The sequence below is a fragment of the Echeneis naucrates genome, chromosome 22 (genome assembly GCF_900963305.1).
Source record: "Echeneis naucrates chromosome 22, fEcheNa1.1, whole genome shotgun sequence".
In the NCBI taxonomy this organism is placed as follows: Eukaryota; Metazoa; Chordata; class Actinopteri; order Carangiformes; family Echeneidae; genus Echeneis; species Echeneis naucrates.
In genome coordinates, this window is record NC_042532.1 from 6,148,841 (window position 1) to 6,169,156 (window position 20,316).

Here is a 20,316-nt window from a genome sequence, read left to right on the forward strand (position 1 = left end):
CTGATACCCATCACCAACAGCACTGTGCTGTGGATCTGATTGCAGTGAAGCATTAAAACCATAGCAGGTAAACCCCGTTTGTAAACATTCCCAGATTATTTAAAATCATAACGTAAAGACAAAATGAGATTATAACGCAATATGTCCGGAACAGTCGTCGTCCGTCACAGTCTACATATTTCAACACAGTTGCACCAGAGGAAGATTTTGTAGCAATACAAATTCGACAGTTCCCTCCACCACCATCATGGAGACACAAAGTGGGGCAAAATCTTGAGGAAGGCTGGTGTTCATCCCTCCAGTAGAGTTTAGAGGCTTACGCAATCAATACCAAGGTGCAATGAACCGTTTCTGTCACCTCCAGGTTGTCCAAAACCTCGCTAAGAAAAATTATGTTGTCTTTTTTCAACAATGTGTCACCTGGACAGTTGACAGGGAAGTCCAGCGAATTAGTCTAATGCACCGGCTGACGTGGCAGATCACAGCGTAAATGTAGCATAAATGTCTCGAAAACAAACAAGCAAACAAAAACAAAAGATTTAGAGCCAGAAATCTCGGCATGCGACTGGGCAATAGTGAAGTCACAGGTGATCAATAATTCTAAAAAAAATCTCCTAAGCATCACAAGGCGGTGTTTCAGGGTGAATTAAATCTCTGAATGAAGTCACAACAAAAAGACAAATGCGGCTGAGCTTGATTATGCTTTAAATGGTTGACCATTTGTCGATCAGCCACGTTTATGGGCGCTCTGCGAACAAATGAACAGTGATTTCAGCGGGGACATATCCCATCAGCCACCTGCCAATGGCTCAATGACTTTAACAGCTGTTAAGAGCTAATCAATAAACCGACTGGCATCAGCCGTAGCCCAAAGGTTAGATCCCGGCACTTTATTGGCATGACTGGCCATTCTGTGTCAATGAGGTAATGTTGGACATGCACCGCAGGGTTTCAGAACTCATTCAAGTAAAAAAAAGAAAAAGAAAACAAAGATAATTTGGATTCCAATACATCATCTGTGAACACACCAAATCATGTGTTGTCGAATTTAGCTTTTACAACTATTGACTGACTGGTAATACAAAGGTCTTCCCGATACACTAAAGGTTAACGACAGCAGGATGAGGGAATGAACACGCCGACAAATGAAAGTAAAAAGAAAAACCAACATCTGAATCCGCACAATGAAGCCACACATGAACTTCCATATTTAATGTATATGCTTATCCTTCAACCTTCTGCGCCACACAGAGAACTATTCATGCTCTCCCTCTGTTTGATATGAATTTCCCCTCGAGGGACTCAAGGCTCGGCCTCCCAGACTCCGCTTCAACAGAGTCAAGCTTATCAGCGCCCCACAGAGACCCCATATCTCCAGTTTTGTCTTCTGTGGCACTGCGTGGCGATATGTGATGTTAGCAGAGGCATTAGCCCAATAAAGCCCTCCTACATCTGATATCCGTGAATACTTTTAAAGTCCAAATACCTGGAGACCCTAGTGTGAGAAAATATTTTCATAGCAGATCAACTATCATTCGTCTCCACTACTGTTGTGCCAAACTCAGTGTCGATATGAAAAATATGAAATGCTTTGTTGCACCTTTTTATACCCATTGGGAAAAAACACACTGCAGACAGAAGATCATATTTCTTTCAAAACCTGATTTATGATCAAATAAACCTGATCTTTTTTTTTTTTAAAGCTGTACAGAGAAACGCAACGTTGAAGCCCATTCATAAAGTGTATAGATTGATTCCCTATGCCATGCCTCTCTTTATCTCTTCTTTGTGTGTGTGTGTAACAGTGAGAATAATCTTTGCATCAGCAGAGAGAGTCAAAGGGAGACAGCTACAGAATCAGAGGTGCTTGACACTCTCCCATTCTTCCAAGTCTACTTCATAACAAAAAAAAAAAAAAAAGAAAGAAAGAAAGAAAGAAAAGAAATGCTTCCTGGAAAGCCAGAGAGTGTGTGTGTGTGTGTGTGTGTGGGGGGGGGGGGTAATCTCCGGGTGGGTGAGGCGTGATCAGTACCATGCAGTCCAATACGGCCCAGGAAAAGGTGGGTAGTCACTTTCCTTCCAGTTTCCAGCTCGTTCTAGTTTTATCGACGATGCGCGAAATGAGTGAGGCGCTGACAGGAGGTGGGAGAGGGGGAGGAAGAGGGGGAGGAAGAGGGGGAGGATGGAGCAGCTTCTCTGACACATGCTACGGGAGTTGTATAAGTTTTATGCGTCCAGCGGGAGTAGGCTGCCGGTCGAGCACGTTGTTACAGGCGGAGAGAGAGAAGGCTCCCAACTCCTTCCCATGCAGCAGCTTCAGAGCAGCGTGAAGCCGGAGCAGATCATCCCGGAGCAGCCCGGAAGTGAAGGGATCTCTACTTCAAAGCAAAAGCATGTAGATTTTTCGATGGCTGAAACGAAAGAGCATACTAACAATGATAATTCTAAAAATAATACGTGGAACTGAGTGTTGTTTCGTAGGGTGGGTTCTCAGCAATTGCCATTATTTTGTGATATATCACAAAATAACATTTTTTTTAAATCTATTGTGATACCACTGTGTTTAAGATGCATTGAGGGTTCATTAATAGGATAACTCCCTGATGGCAAACCCTTATTCTACCTTTTGTCTCTATTTGCCATCTGTTTGACAACTTGATTTTTATATTTACATAAATATCCTTGCTTGAACAACCTGCATGAGCAGTATGTTGATTCACTCTGCCAGCCTCTTTTTCTGTTTCAGTTCGTTAACCTGCTACAGCCTTACTGGCTCAAGGCATTTCTGGATTTACTCACTTGCCACGGGGCAAAACTTAGCCATGAGTCTTTTGACCTTTGGCGCCACCATCACCATCTGTGCTGTGTGTATCCCTTGTATTGAGCATGGCTCTGGGATTAGTTCGGTTGATAATGCAAGACTGAGGCATCAGTGGACAGTGTAGGATAATTAAGTTAACATCATTTGCAAATGGATCACAGTTCCACATGCCAAATAAGCAGGCACAAAGAGATAACATGTAGCTTTGTGGGCCCTTAATAGTCTGGGAGCCAGGGTCAATCGGACCGACCCGGATCTCTCTGGGTGACTGTACTGATCATGCTCCCCTCTGATGGGACATTCAGTGCAAATATGAGACAGAAAAGACGCAGATGCCCTCATTTGAGAATGCGCTTTACAGATGGGTTTTACTTTGAAAGCTGCAGCAGGAAGTTGCTTTTCCCCCCCTCCAGTCTAACCTGATGGCTGTCATGCCCGCTGCGCTGTGTGGATTAACTGGGCCGGGGACGCGTCTGCCCGGAAGGACGGAGGAACAGCAAGGACCGCACCGCCAAGCTTCCCCAGCCTCAGATAGCGGACGACGGCCTTCACCGGGACTTTTATTTTAGCCCATTCTGTTTCTCCGTTTCTTTTTCTTCTTTTTTTTCTTTTCTACTCCCGACTGCAGGGGAGACGCACGGAGTCGAATAAGCGGAGGTCGAGCGACGTAAACACAGACTAGGAGGCAGATAGAGAGAGAGAGAGAGAGAGAGAGAGAGAGAGAGAGAGAGGGAGGGGGGGGAGGGAAGGAAGGGGGGAGAAGAGAAGCTGCGACTGTGAAGTGAAAATCCCAAAAATTGCTCTTAAAACAGCTTTACAGGTCTGCAACAAAAATCAGACACGGAATTACTGAGGATATCCAGGAGTGTTTGACAGCCGGCGGAGTCCCTTTTTTATTGGGGTAATTAGACTTTTTCCGCCCTTTTTCTTTATTTCCCTGGGATTTTTTTATTTCCTTGTAGTGGAATTCTGCCTATTTCACTTGCACCGAGGGGCAGCGACCGGCGGGAAAGAAGGAGGAGGGGGACAAAGAGGGGAAAAAAGAAGGAGAAGAAGAAGAACAAGCAGAGAAACAGACAGGAGAGGTGGACAAGGAGGGGAAGGAATAATTGCAGTTTTCTCCCGGATGGGATTCTTCGCTCGCTCTGAGGATGGAGGGATGAAACCGGGAGAAAGAAGCCAGGCAGAGTGAGAAAGAGAGAGGGGGGAGAAGTGGAGGATGTAGCCGTCGGTCGCTGGGAGAATGCAAAACGGACGCACCCCACTGGAAGACAGGATTGAACTATAAAAACCCCCCGTACGGAATTTACACCCACCCAAAGGATATTACATACATATTTACCTCGACACACACACACACACACACACACATATGGGGCAAAGCGTCTTCTCTGGAGCCTATCTGTGTGGAGTTACAACTAGGATCGTTCCTTTCTAATAATGGGATTTGGAAAGTTAATTGAGCTCTGACACTCGGTGAAAGAAGGAGCCGCATCAGGAAAAAGGGGTAAAGTTCAAACTCCTGCATTTCTTTCATATGTGTTTTTTCTTTATGCATTTCATTTTAAACGGCGGCTCGGTCGTTTCCAGCCCATTTATCTGTCTAAGCTTTATCTTTTGTTTCCCCTAATTCTTCCTCCCTGACCTCGTCCGTTTGGAGCGGAGGAATGGAGGCTGTGGGGAGGGAGGAAGAAGAAGAGCAGGGGGAGAGTTATTTAGAGATGTCCGTGTGTGGAGGTGCAGTCTGGCCGTTAAAGCGCGGCGGAAGGGAGGCGGAGAGGGTGTGTTTGGGCAGCAGGGTGGGTGGGGGGGGGGGTGCTGTGGAGAGAAGGTGCTACTGTGTGCAGGGAAAAAAAAACAGCGGTGAGAACATTGCAAGGACAAAAAATGGAGTTGCAGAAGCCGTGAGTGCGTGCGTGCGCGCGCGCGCGGACAGATAGCTGGCTTTTCTACAGATTGGCTGAATTTCAGCAGCTGCTGCGGCCGGGCCGAGCGGCGAACAAACGTCGGCGTGTGCGCGCGCGCGCGTAAGGAGGCGCGAGCGCGAGTGTCGCCCCCCCCCCCCAAAAAAAAAAAACAAAAACTTGTATGCGTGTACGTCTGCGTGAGTGCGCGCACTCACTGCCCCTTACCGTAAACCCGCCGCTCCGGTGTGCACGCGGGCTGCGTGGTAATTTCAGCAGGCTGGGAGGAGAGCTAGTTATTAATGCGCACACGCTCCAAACCACTGCGCCCCCCCCCCAGTTCGCCGCACACACAGTGCCTGAACCTCGACAGAGAGAGGGACTGTGTGTGTGTGTGTGTGTGTGTGTGTCACGTGTTAATGCTTTAAAATGCTTTAAATGAAATCCCCCCAAACAACACAAATTGCAGGAATCTAACCTGCCTGTGTTGATTGCGTGCGTGTGTGCGTGCGCTGAACCCCAGCCCTTTACCTTGATGGCGCAACGCAGGGTTGTGCTGGAGCTTTCGCATTGTCCGTGTGTGTGTGTGTGTGTGCGTGCGTGCGTGCATGTATGCGGGCGCGCCCGTGTGTCCCACGTCTTATCGGTATCAAATGACGTGCGTGTGCGCGTGTGCTTCCGAGCCTGTTTGGACATCTGATACTGAATATAGGACACCAGTGAAGAGATCAGGAGATAACCTGTATTGAATCCAGCGCATTAGGATTTAAATGACTGTTTTTAGTCAATGCTGGTCAATCAACATTCAACTACGCCGTTCGAATGAATGCAATTTGATGTTTATGAACATTTGCAGTGAAAGCTGATTTAGGGATTTCAGGCTATCATGTTGACTTTAACTTTTACAAACTGAGCCAAAGCAGATGAGAATATCACCGTCATAACTTTCTTTTTTAATTTTTTTAGCATTCACTGGAAACTCAAGGAGTCCGGCATTTGCAGCCATTGTTCTATGCTCTCTTTCTAACGTGGGCGCATACCTGCCCTTGCAGCAGGGGGGACTTTGACAACTTCAAACATGCTAGAGTGAGACGAGCTGTGCATTCACTCTTGGAAGCTTTTTCTCCACTTTCTCCACCAGCATTTTAAGTCGGGGTGTTTTCCACTGTTTGATTCTTTTTCTGTCCGTGTCAAATTCTCTTAAAGGATCACTGAATTGAGTTTTTTTGTTTGTTGTTCATAGGTTGGAAGGTTCTCCGCTGTTGTCAGCATACAGAGAGAAATTGAATCTAAATGGATGCTTTCCAGAAAAAAAGAAAAGAAGACAGAATTTCTGGGCTTTGCATTCAGCTTGGTCTTTCGGCAGAGTTTAGGATATAAGGCATCAGAAGCAGCAACAGTTCAAGGAAATATAGCTACTATGATCCTGACACATAAAATACTACTCATTAAAGATAAGTGAAGTGGAAGCTGCGGGCTGTAGAAAAGGTATTGGAAATTAGCAGTAGCTGTATCCATTTTCCCGCTCTTCCATCAAAGCCAGTAACACCTTAAAGATGCGTGTTCATGAGCTGCATCGGATCTGAAAACAGTGACACTGCTTGTAGATGTGGACATCAAAGTGCACTCTGCTGACATGCTGCTCATCGCAAACTGTTTCACGAGGTCTTCGGGAAGAGTTCATTTCATTAAGATGCGGCATAAATCACTAAACATCTCATATTAACATTTTAATCAACCTACTTTTGTGCTTTTGCTCTACCTTACCACTGTGACGTGTCAACATTTAAAAAAAAAATTAAAATTGTCACCCAATCACTTTTTTTCCTCTGTTTTGCCATATTGGAGCTTCATCGGTTCATACCGGTACGGTAGTTCACATAGATTGATCAGGGGCAATACATTTATTCGCACGAGCCACTCATGCTGGCGCTTAATGGCCCGTGGATATGGAATCATTATGCAAATGCCTTCCTGCCTCTAGAAAAAGAGTGTAGGTGAATAAGTGAGGGAACAAAACTGGCAATTCACAGTCCATCTTATTCCTGTTTAGCCTCTTATTTACGTCTAAAGGGAGTAGTTTGCTGTACCATTAAGTCACTGATGAATGCCAGTGCATTTATATGAGAGATTGGTTTTTATTTCTGCATGTGAAATATAAGGCAGCAAATTAAGATGCAGCACCTTTGTTTTTCATCTACCCCTGACCTTTACCCATCTTTTAGTGATTTTTTTCAATTCCATTTGCTTTGCTGGCATAGGTGCTGGATGAACAGGATTTTAAGTGGTGAATAACTTGAGGACAAAAATCTAGTTTGCTCGCTTGACTTGCTGTGTTTTTATTTATGTGCAAGTGTATTGCGTTGCTATGATGGGAGTTTACTTCACGTTCCACCGTATATTGGGGATGTGCAGGGCAGGCTGAGACGAAGCAGAGGCAACATCTTATTCTCAGTTTTCCCATTCACCCTCATTATTTTTGTTTCCCTTTCACCCCCCCCCCCCCCCACAAATCAGCTGAAAAGGAAAAGAAAAATGTGTGGATTCTTATCAGGCTGTAATCCAGGGGAGTAAAGAGGCAATGTGGACTGTTCTTTCTTTCTTTTTTTTAGGGGCAGAGGGGATTTTTACTATGGCCGTCTTTCTTTTTGCCCTCTGTTTATCTCTGGGCAACTCTCTGCGTCTCCCTCTTCCTCTCTCTGTTTAGCTATCTGACAGAGGGCTGCAGGATGCTGCGGAGTGGGTGGTGGAGCTCTAATTCAATTTATTCTACTGCTCAGAGACAGACAGAGAGAGCAGCGCTGAGTGAGAGAAAGAGAGGCAGCCAGAAGACAGAGTGTGATAGGGAGAGGGAGAGGGCTGGAGACCACAGATGTTAGGGAACATTTCCCATTAACAGTGCAGAGACGGGCTTCGTGGAAAGTGGGCCTCACGCTGTGACATCTGGATTGATTCTGTGGGTGACGGGGTGATTGTGTGTGTGGTCAATATCAGCTAAAACAATACGTCTTTAAAAAGTGAATCTCAGGGAAGGAAATAAAGACAAACCATCTCCTTCTCTTCATTACACACCCAGGTATTGACGGACACACAAATGATTGGCAGCTGAAACGCCCAAGTTTTTCCAATAACCTCAGCTCTTGAAATGCCCAAAGCGGATTTCCTATACAGCTGCTAATCCACATTATGATCGTTTCTATCAAGGACAAGAATGATTTGTTACTAGTACCTTTTGGATCTTAGTGTTATTGAGAATATGAGTTTTGGTGACCTTGAAGAGAAATACGTGTAAAAATTGTATACACATTTGTCTGTTGTTAAATTGCCACCTGCTGAGAAGTCACAGGGTTAGGATGTCATGCCCCAGAAGATGCTGAACTGCTGGGCTGCCTCACCAGTAAGTTGTTTTAGATTGAATTGAAATTTTATCCATATCCCTTCATCCAGTTTTATCCATATTCATTTTATTGTTCAACCCAGATCATTAACCATCCTAACAGCCTTTATAACTTGGCTTATGGCTCAGTGCTTGATTAGTTTAGCTTTTCTCTCTCAAATCAAATATGTCAAATCAAAATCCCAAATTCCTTTTGTGTATTTTGTATTTTTTTGCATTTATGGTGTGCCTCAGGGTTAGATCCGGAGTTTATGTGTATTTGTAAGGCAAAATAAATTGCTCTGCTAATTATTTCCAGTCTCATTGGCCTGAACAACCCTCATCCAAGTGTCAGAGAAGAAAAGCCCACTAAATGTCCTACCAATGTGCGCTAAATGTGTGCTTAACAGACACTTGCTCCCTTATATTCTGAATTAAGAGGAAGACATTTTGTTGACATGCAGAAAGTAGTGCTGCTATTGTGCGCTGGCATCGTTCTTCAAACACAAGTAACTCCAAATAAATAGCCTGCGGTTGCCAAGGCAGGATTAATCTTTGGCTGGCTGTTAGTTCCTGCTTAAAATCCATTACAAAGACTTAAATTACATTAGAATAGATTTGTATTTGCTGTTGCTGCTGCTTGTTGATTTTTCTGTGGTGTTTTCGTGGAAGTTCCGCTCATCTGGTGTGCGCGTGCTGCGACAAGTTGTCCTGTTAAAGGAGGCCATGTGGTCGTTCCTTTTCCTGTGTTTGTTAAATTACTTTCTCACTCACCCAACACCCCCCAGCTCCCTCCTGTAGCCATCACTCTGTGCACGCCTGCTGCGTCAAAATCACCCATGTCATGACACTAGAGGAGGCCGGCGCAGAGGATGTTTGTGTTTGTGCATTACGTGAGCTTGAGGAGTCACTGACATAACAGATGTGAGGCACATTGAGCCATAATGAGCTGCGTGCAGAGCAGATAATATGGGTGAACGTGACACAATACACACACTTTGGGCACAGTGCCTGAAATCCTACAGGTATGTCTCTCTGGTAATTTATCTGTCTATACATTGAGGTTACCAAGCATGAATAACATCTAGCATAGCCCTTTGGCTTTTTTTAAACAAGTTTCATCCGCCCATATTTACAAGTTGTATAGGAAGACTATTTTAGAGAGCTGAAGAAGAAAAATTAAGGAGAGGCACAAAACAGAGAACGACAAAAAAACTGATCAAATCATATTTTTAGCGTTTTAGCTCAACTTACATCTCAAAACTTCATTTATGGTCTATTGCGATACATAGCACCTTTGTCAAAAATGTTCACGCTCCTACAATTTTGATTTTGCTCCTGGCCATATAGTGTTTTCTTTGATATTCGACCAACTGATTTAGAGCTCAATAGAATCCATGAATGCTGTTTTAGTATCCCTTTTTTGCACATCCTGTGTGTTAACAAAGGCATGCTTGCTCTTACAAGTATCTGTGTGTGCGCCAGCTGAATGATTTTGAAGGTAGTTTGCTTCATCTTCACTGTGGCTTCACAGAGAATAAATGATGGCTCTGCTTTCCTACCTGGCTGATGCCCTACATTATTAAGAAAGGTTTCAACCAGAAGTCTGTAGAATGTGTCTGTGCACCAGTAATAGAGAAGTGTTCACCAACCTGAATGCTATAATAATGAGTTGAACATAAATACACATATTAGCATAACTCAAGTCAAGAAGGATTTTAGATGTCAAAAGTTCCTTTTCTGTTATCCATATTAATTGCAAACATCGCAGCACAGTTGTCACTGGAGGGATTGCATTGCCAGATGTAGCACTCATAAAGCGCTATAGCTAAAACACAGTTCAGCTTACACAATGCAACAGTACTCTTGTGAAACAAAACCTCCAAAACTGGGGAGAGTGAGAAAGATGAGCACAGTGTAAAGAATCTTACAAACTGAGAGACACGAGGTGATCAGACAGGGCCACAAATATTTTGAAACCTCCACAGTCTGGAATACATTATGTTGGACATAATGCATAACGGCTGTCACATACCACGTGGCTTCCTTGCTCCCATTTACAGTATACATCCTTATCTTTCTCTGCCTACTAAACAGCTGACACGATTGCAGAGTTTTCTGCAGAGCAGTATTTCTTTGCTCTGATAAACTGATGCGTCATGTTCATTGTTCATGATATGGGGTCACTTTTAGCTTTTGAGTTGGATGTTTTATGTCTCACACTACGATAAACAACTGAGCTCATGTAATAAAGCACAAATCAGGATGATGAGATCCTAAATAGTTTTGTCTTTTGATTAAAGACTTCTGCTGCACACTGGCAGGTTGTGATGAATGTTATTTACTCTTGCTGAGGTGAAAAATTGTACCTGCAGATGTTTTATTGCTTGATATAAACCTCGACACAAAAAAAAAAAAAAAGGCGAGTGAATGAGAACATAACAACACATAGTTGGCATAAAATATGCACCACAATCTACTGCCACAGGCAGAGTAAAGAGCACTTTCATACAATGTGTTGAGTGCCTGAAGCCGCTTCATTCCTCCCAACTAGGCAAAGTCAGCTCTTTAATAGGGTTTTGTATGCACCAAGTCGCTATTTCACCTACAGTACCACGTTTCCATGATCTGATTTATAGTCACATTATCTTGTCATCATCCTGTGATATTGCCAATAGCTGATGGGAGTGGGTACTCCACCCTATTGAAGTCTTTCTGAGATTCCGCGAGTAATGACCGAAGGATTGCAAACATTTTATGGTTATTTTAAAGCCAAATTAGGTTCTGATCACAACCAAACAACACATTTTTTGACATTAGATATTTAGAGCTATTACAACATCCCCCTCAAACTCAGGGGGAGGTGCATGGAAACAGCAGCTCTCGCTCTCTTGTTGACTGCCTGTCTACAGCCCTGTTACGGGTGAATAGTCTGTTTAGAACCAAAACAAGCTGGAAAGGAAACTAAAGCAAGTGATGTTTTCTGTCTGCAGATCTTTGGCTCTATTTAATCAGAATTCTGTACTTTTCAACAACAAGCAGTGCTTCAACGACAGACAGCTGGTTGGTGAAGGATGCTGAAGAGAAACTTAAGCAAAACAAAACTAAATGTAACTAAAATTTTTTACTAAACGCACTAACAATGACAATAACTGCATTCATGAAAGGGAAAACATAGGCATAAGTGTAAGCTCTCCCCCAAGGTATCAACCCCCCCCCCAAAAAAAATCAAATCAAGGTGTGATTTTGGACATGTGCAATATATATGTATGTATGTATCCCTCAAGAAAAGGCTCACAGGCCTCTTCCATAAATAGCAGTGCATTCCCTGTCGACTTGCCAGCTTAAATTAAGGTGTAAAAGCATTGAAGTCCACCGTTCCCTCCCCAGACTTGGAGCTTTGGTTTGAATAGTTGGCACATTAGGAAGATAATATAGAATTATATAATGTGGTGGATCGACAAGACGTCCATAAAGGTGCACTGCACTATACATGTAAATTTGTATTGCTTACATAAGCGTAGATAGAGCACAGTGCCGAGCAAGACATCAAGATTATGGATAGTAACTGAGGAAAATAGGTCAGTGCAGCAGCAGAGTACACTCGCACTACATATGAAAAGAAAAAAAAAAGTGTGAGGATATTTTGGGGTGTTTGGGGGGCATTCTCATAGTGTAAAATGTACGCCTTGAGGGGCCTTCTGAGAGCATGGCGGGCTATGTAGATCAGTGACTACACTTTTTTGGGAGCCTGCACTTAAAGTTTGAAGGCGTTGATCAATCTCAGACCATGAAGTGTACTTTAAGATCACTAGTTATGTGTCAGATCTCAAGTGTAAACCAGCTACAGGCACCGTTGGCAGCGACGTTATGCAGTTTAAGCTTAAGGCAGACTTTCAGCACCACGGACAGCTACAGCAGACAGTTCAAATTGGAAGTAGCTATTTCAGGACCGTTTCTACAATTATTATTTAAAATGAATAAATTGTAAAATATATATATCATACTCTGGTGTATGTTGAATTTTGGTAGTACTGGGTTGTAGCTTTTGGCTTGTTTGCGCTATACAATATATATCTCTGCATTCCCCTAGAAGTCGGCTTAATGTTCAGTTGTCAGTTAAAGCCACGTGTAAGATGCTGCAAGCATTTTTTTTTCATAGACTGTGGCCAGAATACACTGCAGAGGGAAATATACAGCTGGAAAAACATCTCAATTAAAAATGATATTGAACATCATATGTATGTATGAAATAAAGCTTGTCCTCTCTCTGCAAATACACCTTCATTTGTGTTCTAAATAACATAAAAATAGAGGGAGAATTAAATGTATTCCTCAACACAAGGCCATATCGTCTCTATATTGTTTGTATTGTGTATTGTTAATACGCAGACGGGGAGAGTGGGAGAAAGGTGGAACCTTGAACCTTGAAGAGTGAGAGAAGACAAGAAGCACACGTGGCACAGTTTTTCTAAAGAAATTGGTTATTTAGCTACAAATAAAAGTATGATTGATGTGTGTGCTGTTGTCCTATAGGCCATTTGAAAATAAATTGATAAAAAGTTGATATACTGCTCAGCCCTGTCTCGACTGGCAGTGAAATGTGAAATTGCATGATGGCCATTTCTTCACTGCCTTCAAAAATGAAGGTCTCTGTCACCCTAATTACTTCTGGAGTGTGATGTCTTAGTCAGCTATATGAGGAGGTCATCAGAAATGAACGGCATTGTTTGTGGAGCAACAGAGGGAATGAAAACTGAGTAGATTAAATGGTGCATTTAATTAAGAGCTTGGGATCAGGAAGTCAGAGATTAGTCTTGGCTCATGCCAAGAGTAGCTACATTTAGCCTAGCTTGTTAGCGCATGCCATCTGTTCACACACAGATTAATGCTACACAGCGGTCGCTAGCCATGGGTACATTTTCTGGTTCAGCCCTGTTTGGACTCAGAGGACCTTATGCCCTCAGGGACTCTCAACATACAATGGAACAAAACAAGGCACAGCTGCATTAATACATTTATTCTTTATCTTTCTGTACTTCTACCGCAAAAAAAAAAAAAAAAAGTATCTGACCTTTTGTGGTGCACCACTTTTGTACCGGCTCCATATTGTATACTCTATGTTTGAGATTGTGTATCTCATTAAACTTGTGTTCAGACTAAATTAATTGGCAGTCATATTTACAGCTTGGATTGTATGTGTTAAAAAACAGAATTAACAGGGCTGGCCTTTCTGCACCTACAATTGCTTCTGCCATGGCCGAAAAATTAAATACCACACAGGAGGCCGGAGGCATCACAGTTATGGAGCTTTTTTTTGGCTTTTCATCTTTCATGTTTCGCCTGTTCATCCACATGAAGGATTTCTATTCTTTTCCCATGTAGGATTTTCATTGCCCTTTTTCTCTGTCTGTCAGCAGTGGTCCGTTTTTAACAAAATAAAAGCTTCACTTTGACTATTATACTCTTAAATGGTAAATGTAAGTGTTTGCACCCACTGAAAATAAGTGATCTGCTTTTGTTTCATTCAGATCCAAATTTAATGTCTGTGAGGCTGCTCTCACTGGCTAGTCAAAGTTTAGCTGCCTCCTTTGAAAGAGGAAATATGACTTCCAAATCACTACATCTCATTTCCCCTTTTAAACCAAATACTATAAATAGAAACAAGCTAATCCTAACAGTTGGCTCTGCTTTGATTTATTTCTTATTCTTTCTGCTCGGCACTAACCTAAACTTAGCTCACTAGTCAGTCCCCCCTTTTTTGGTAGTATTTTAATTGACAAATCCCTTGAGACGATGGGCCCCTGAGCATTGAAGCCCCAAAGGTTCCTTAGTGTCAATGTTTTGGTGACATCCTGAACTACAAAGTTTACACATAATGGAATTCTTCATCAACCCATGACAAGCATCCCACAAGCACAATGTATAGTAGCGTTAATGTTTAGAAGCACTGTGACCTTTAACCCTGCTAAGCCTGCTTAGGATTCATTTTTAAGCCCCTGGCCCCTGATTAACAGCTGACAGCTCTCAGGGTATACAGTAAATGGGGGTCATAAATATTCCATCTGGTGTTTAATGTTTTTTTTTGTTTTTTTTTCAACTGACTATATTTGAATCTAATCATCTTTTCTTTGTGGGGAAAAAAAAAGAAAAGAAACAAAAACACCTACTTTAATGGTCACTAGAGTCTGGCTCCAGATATGAGTCATTCCCCATAGACTGCCAGGTTAAAATTACCAACTGTACAGCAGAAATCAAAGTAATTTACAACCTGGTTTATGTGTCTATGGCTCACTTTGTCCTTCATCATAACTGGGTTGAGTTTTTATATAACTCACCTGTTAAAATTCGGCTAAAGCTTAAAATTGTGCATAATTGAGGGCATGTCACATCGACAGGTGAGCTTCAGCAAATGTCTCCTTTCGCAAACCTGTTTGGCAAAAATTCTTGGCCCGCACCTTTTCACTGAGGCCACTGGAGGAGCAGCTCACTCTGAAACTCATAAGCATTCTTCAAAAACAACGAAGGCGAAGTCACGGAGGCTGTGTCCATTTTTATTTACAGCGTCACATGATGATGGTGGACCTGATAGCAATAATGAGGGGAGACTTTGCCAAATGAAGGTGTCAGGATGCGAGGGTGATATTTTCCAGTTATTTTGCTAACATGGCCACTGTTAACACTAACACTACAAAACCATTGCAACAACTGCCTGCGCTTGCAGAGGTATACCTTCATGCGCGGACAGTCTGAGGGGACTTATTAGAGCTGGCCTCACCGTGATTATCAGTCCGGATGGCTTGATTTCTCAGCCACCTTGACACACACAAATTCCTGAGTTTCTAGTCTTGTATACACAAAAGCAAACATTAAACCAGCTTCTCCTGTGCTCAACCAACTATTTCCTGGAAACGAGTGACATCAATGCATTTGACATTTGTCTTTCGCCCTCATGTTTAATTCTAAACTTAATTTTTTTGTGTGGTGAAAGTTTGTAATCAGCTTAAAATGAACTGGAAACCAATGGATTGTGTAAAATTGAGTGACACAACCAGATTTGGTTTTCCAAGTTGTGTATCTTCAATCACATAATAACCGTTCCCTCCACTTCTTTGGCGGATGCCGATTTCATTAGTCAGGGGACTGAAACGTGAATGATCATGAAAAACTTTCACCACATTTCAAGAACAGAGTTCGGGTTTCAAGTCTGATAGCACGACTTACACTCTGTCTACCCATTAGTATCAGTGGTATACGCTGTGCGGGATGGAGTCACTACGCCTTGATTTATGGATGAGATGCAGAGAACAGTAGAGCGTGGATTCACAAAAGCCAATTGCACACTCTTATATCGCACCGCGGGAGCTTCCCTGGGAGCTGCAGATACAGAGTACAGCATGCGCACAAAGCATCTGCGGGCAACTATCCACGCACACACGCAGCAAGTGAGCCAATAAAAAGGCATTTTCAACGTTAACACAGTTGCCCTCTGGGGAACTGAAGTGAAACCATGACTCACCCATTTACTGGCATCACACAGTGAGTCAGCACACTTATGAGAGATGGATGAGACTTTTAAGTCACTTGTTTGACTTCACCTGTGCACATCCACGACTGTTTCCAGGATAATGTCTTTTATTGTTACTGCACTGTGAAGCTGTTATTCTGGTGTCGTGCTCCAGCTGTTCAGTCACTCCGATGTGTGGGGCCTTCATACTCTTCAGGCTGTCTAAAGGTTTCATCCACCTAGTTACTTGGAATGGTAGGGTAGAAGATTTTTGCTCGTTGGTACCGCCATCTTGATACCAAATTCGATATAACAGCAAAACAAAAAAAAAAAAACAACAAAAAAAAAACAACCACATCAGCCCAAGTCAGTGAGTAGAATCTAAATGCCAGTGCCTCCATGCTGGCTCTAGAGTTTACTGAGTCCAGGTATACGCCAACGTGCACCGATTCCCAGCCTGTGATGCAGTAGAGCTTTAGTGCTCAGCATGACCTGATTCTGACAGTAAAAACAAAAGAACATATGCTCCTACTGCTTTTTTTTTTTTTTTTTTCCACCAAGCGTGACACAGCTACTATGCACGAGCATTTCAAGTAAATTCTGTGTGATTCCCATTTCAAATCATAGCCACTGCATTGACTGTATCCTTTACTTTGGCTAAGCCAACATATATTACTCCATGAAGGCCAAGGCGCTGAGTTGGAATGATAATTCCCAGGAAATGACAGCAGAGAACTTTAACGCGTATGTGATCTCAGGTGATGTCGAGCTTACAGTCAACAAGCTAGTTGGCCTTAATCCTGCATCAGAACAGAAGCACGGCTCTGCCTGCATGAGCGTGTGGTTGTACTGGATGTGTCATATGCTGCATGTTAAGTTACACTTACAAGACAGACACACACACACACACACACACACACACACACACACGGAGTGCCTGGTGAAATAAGCTGGTTAGTAAGGATTTAGCTCAAAGGAAATATCTGATCGTGTTCACTGTATCCAGGCAGGATTTCTGTGAAGGTGTGTGTGTGGGTGTGAAAGCCAGAGAGAGTGAGTAGAGGTATTTAAGGCTATAAGACTGAAAGAAAAAAAAAGGAATCCCTATGTTTTAAAAGCAAGTTAAGCTCTAACATTTGGTGAATGGTCGTATTTAGCAGATGTTAGCATTGGAACTTGCTAAAGCATGTGGGTGAAGGTGGTGGAGATGCATTTTGGTATTGTCAGTGTGAGCAAATTGTAACTTGAATTTGTTCATTTCCATTCCACGTATTTGCTCTTTCATTGGTCGGTTTAGTACCTTTTGCCTGTTCTGTGAGCGACACTCATCACTAATCGTTAATCTACCCTGTTTATGTGGCAGTAATCTTATTGTCACTACCGGCCTGCTGTGTACTCGAGGAACTCTGCGAAAATTTGCCAACATAACAGTGGCAGCATTCCTCAAAGACCAGCTTTAATTGTGCAATAAGCCACTGTTGGCGCGCATGAGGATTCCATTAACATTTGCTATTTAATTGGCCCGGTTTTCTGTCATCTCCTGCCTTATCAGCATGCAATTGTTCAATGAATTTATTGACACGGGGGGCACGCCTCAACCTCAACCTTTAACTCTTGGCAGCTCGATTGTGTAGCCATCTCACTCCAGTCTCCACCCTGTCTACCCGATATGTGAAGCAGGTTTGTCTTTTCCTTTAGAAAGGCCTTTTGAAAGAAAGACATCATTGTCCGTGCTTGCTTGTTTCTTTATGAGTGTGTTTGTGCATGCCTATGTTTGTGTGTGTGATCATTACGTTGCGATCTGAAGCCATCTGGGTTGGCTGGCTCATTTGCATATTTGGTGTTAACCACTATAAATATTCATGACCGGAGTCTAAACCAGTATGAATATTCATTTTGCCTTCAGGCTGTAGACTGGTGGAGTGGCTCTGATTCCAATCAGAGGAACAGAGATGAACTGAACCTTTTGTGTGGTGGACGAGAACACTTCATGGTTGCTGTCGGCCCCTTGGTACGTTTGGCAGGCTCCATATGTATGTGGATTATTCCACATGGTAGGAGTATTTGACAGACATTGTCATATTCAGGAGAACAGTGCCTGGAAGACAGAGGGCAGAAACAAACTCACCTCACCTCAGGACAGGAACGATGAAAGGTCTTTGAAACGAGTGAAGAGCTGCAGGGAAAAAGATTCACATAAGTCCTATTCAGAGGCTGCAGCAGGTTGATGAAAACTCAAATGAGCTGTCATATTAATTGGTCGAAATCTTCATTTTTTTTTTTTTAATTCAACAGCATAAATTTTTTGCTGCATTCACTTACTAACATTCTTAGCAGTTGTTCTGGGTTTAGAAGTACCACTGCAGCTGCTAGTTACTGTATAAATTATCCAAATTGATGTAGTGGTTGAATAAATGAGTGTAATATTTGCACAGAGACATTCACAGTTGTTATGGCTCATTAATGGCCCTTGACCAGTTTTGCGTATTATGCAAGACACCGAAGGAAAATTAGGCCTACATTTAATTTTGTTTGATTTCTATCCAAAATGGCTGACGTGGTTATGCCTTTGATATGTTCTCTCATAACTTTGAATCCATCTCAGCGCTGCTTTTGGTGAAGCTGGAAGTGACAAACGTGATCATGGTGATTGTGAATGTAGAATGGAAATTGCAACTAATGCTGGCTGTGCTGACATTACAAAGACACACGTGCCTTTAGTTTGCAATATGAGTGAAATGCGAGACTTCACCCCCTTCATGTATCACTTTGAATTATGAACCTGGGCCCTCAACTCTGCAGGCCCCCGAGCCCCTCGTACTCCCACAGGATTGTGCCTTCAGCAGTGCAAAACAGTACAAAGGCTCCTTATGAATGATATTACAGTTAAAAAGATTTTTATTACAAAAGCTAAGCTGATGAAAAGGAAGGAGTCCTAGGGGAGCTGAGGCGGGACAGGCCAAGTGCACTGTTCATGCAAGTGTCACACCTGTCAGTCAAGTAACCTCAGCCCAGTGCTTGAAGTTAAAATTTTTTAAATTTTACATCAGATCAAGGATAACTTTTGTTTCAAGTGGGTTTAACTTGCAGGCTGTAGATGAAATTCAAAAGATTTTTTGCACACTTGTTACTTTGCAAATAATTTTAGTCTTCCCTTTGATGCCTTGCTTTATGCTGGACATGATTGGGTGGAAGTGTTGGGTTTGAGTCTGAATTGCCGTTTGTGATTCATGTGTAAATGGCTTGATATAGTTTGTGTGTATTTCATGTAAAAAGATATACTAAAGGAAGTTAGAATTACCCTCTATCAGTGTTTTTCCTCCCCCCTGCCAGCCAGGTTGGAATGAACGATGACCAGACGTGGTTATAATGTCGCTGTGAAGTTGGCCTTTGACCGTTTGGATATAAAATGTCTTAAATTGTATCCTTTTCTACACGTATCAGTTAATTTGTTATATATTCATTGTAAAGAATTGTGAGTTAAAACCAAAGACATATTTTGCGAGGTCGCAGTGACTGCTGACCTTTGACCATCAAATCTAACGAATTTGTCTTTTGTTTGTGCCAGACTTGAAGAAATTGCCTCAAGAGAGGTTGTGTTCATAAGGCCAAAACTTTCTTGTCGGATCATTAGGACCTAACCTTTGTACTACGTTTGAATGAAATTCTCAGCAACCATAACTTTAATATTTAAAAAAAAAAAAAAAGAATAGTGACACAAAAAATCTGCATCCAAGACACACACTGCAGCATAATGACATTACTGTTGAAATAATTAAGCGGTTCAGTACCAGAGAGACACACCGTCTGTCTCAGTCCAGGTGATGCTTTGAATATAAAAGAGTGTGTGTGTGTGTGTGTGTGTGTGTGTGTGAGTGAGTGGAACATCCTCAACTTTTCGTACTGCATCTCTCTATAATGACGATCTTTGGTAACACACTTGTGCGCACACACACACACACACACAGAGCACTGAATGAATACTGATAAACATGTTAATATGAGGCACGCTCCATAACATCAACAATCTTTTCCAACTCATAGCCCACATCTCTAAAAATGTTGACAATAGTAATGGAGGCTAAATAATGCCTTCTCAGAGCGCATTTAATTCTCACCATAATCATCCGTAAATCAGGAGTTAACTGTTTGGGGGTTGGGGGGTGACTACTTTTATTTTGTTTGCTTGAGTGTAATTGCCTGATTAAAGACAAGTGTACGACATGGTGGCAAAAGTTCCTATCGCTGCCTCATCAAGGTGATCGGCCTCAATGTAAAAGTATTTCAAATATATATTAAAGTTGTCAGCGCTGTTGCCTCACAGCAATGAGGTTCTGTCTTTGATTCCCTTGCCTGGGGCCTTTCTTTGTGGAGTTCTTCGGGTACTCCGGTTTCCTCTCACAATCCGAAGATGTACATGTTAAGATTATTTGAAGACAAAATTTCCTGCAGGCACGAGTGTGAGTGGGTGTTTGTCTCTGTGTGTCTCTTCATGTTGGCCCCGCAACAGACAGGAGACCTGTCCAGGGTGAACCCCCCCCAGCCTGAAATGATAGCGGGCGTTTACTGTAGCGCCCCCTGCGACCTTGATGGACAAGCGGTAAAGATAAAGAGATGAGGTGAGATCTTTTTAAGACAATTTTGTATTTAAACATTAAGAAACATAAATTATATATTTACATGTTTTATAAACATCTTCTCATACATC

General features: G+C 42.5%; 1 protein-coding gene across 1 annotated transcript in view; it reads left to right on the forward strand.

Moving 5' to 3' along the window:
• The first annotated feature begins 3,655 nt into the window (after positions 1-3,655).
• Positions 3,656-20,316, forward strand: part of lrfn5a (leucine rich repeat and fibronectin type III domain containing 5a) — a 99,955-nt gene continuing 83,294 nt past the window's right edge. Inside the window, exon 1 of the mRNA XM_029493615.1 lies at positions 3,656-4,328. The gene's annotated coding sequence lies outside the window, so the exon portion shown is untranslated. The remainder of the gene's footprint in view (positions 4,329-20,316) is intronic.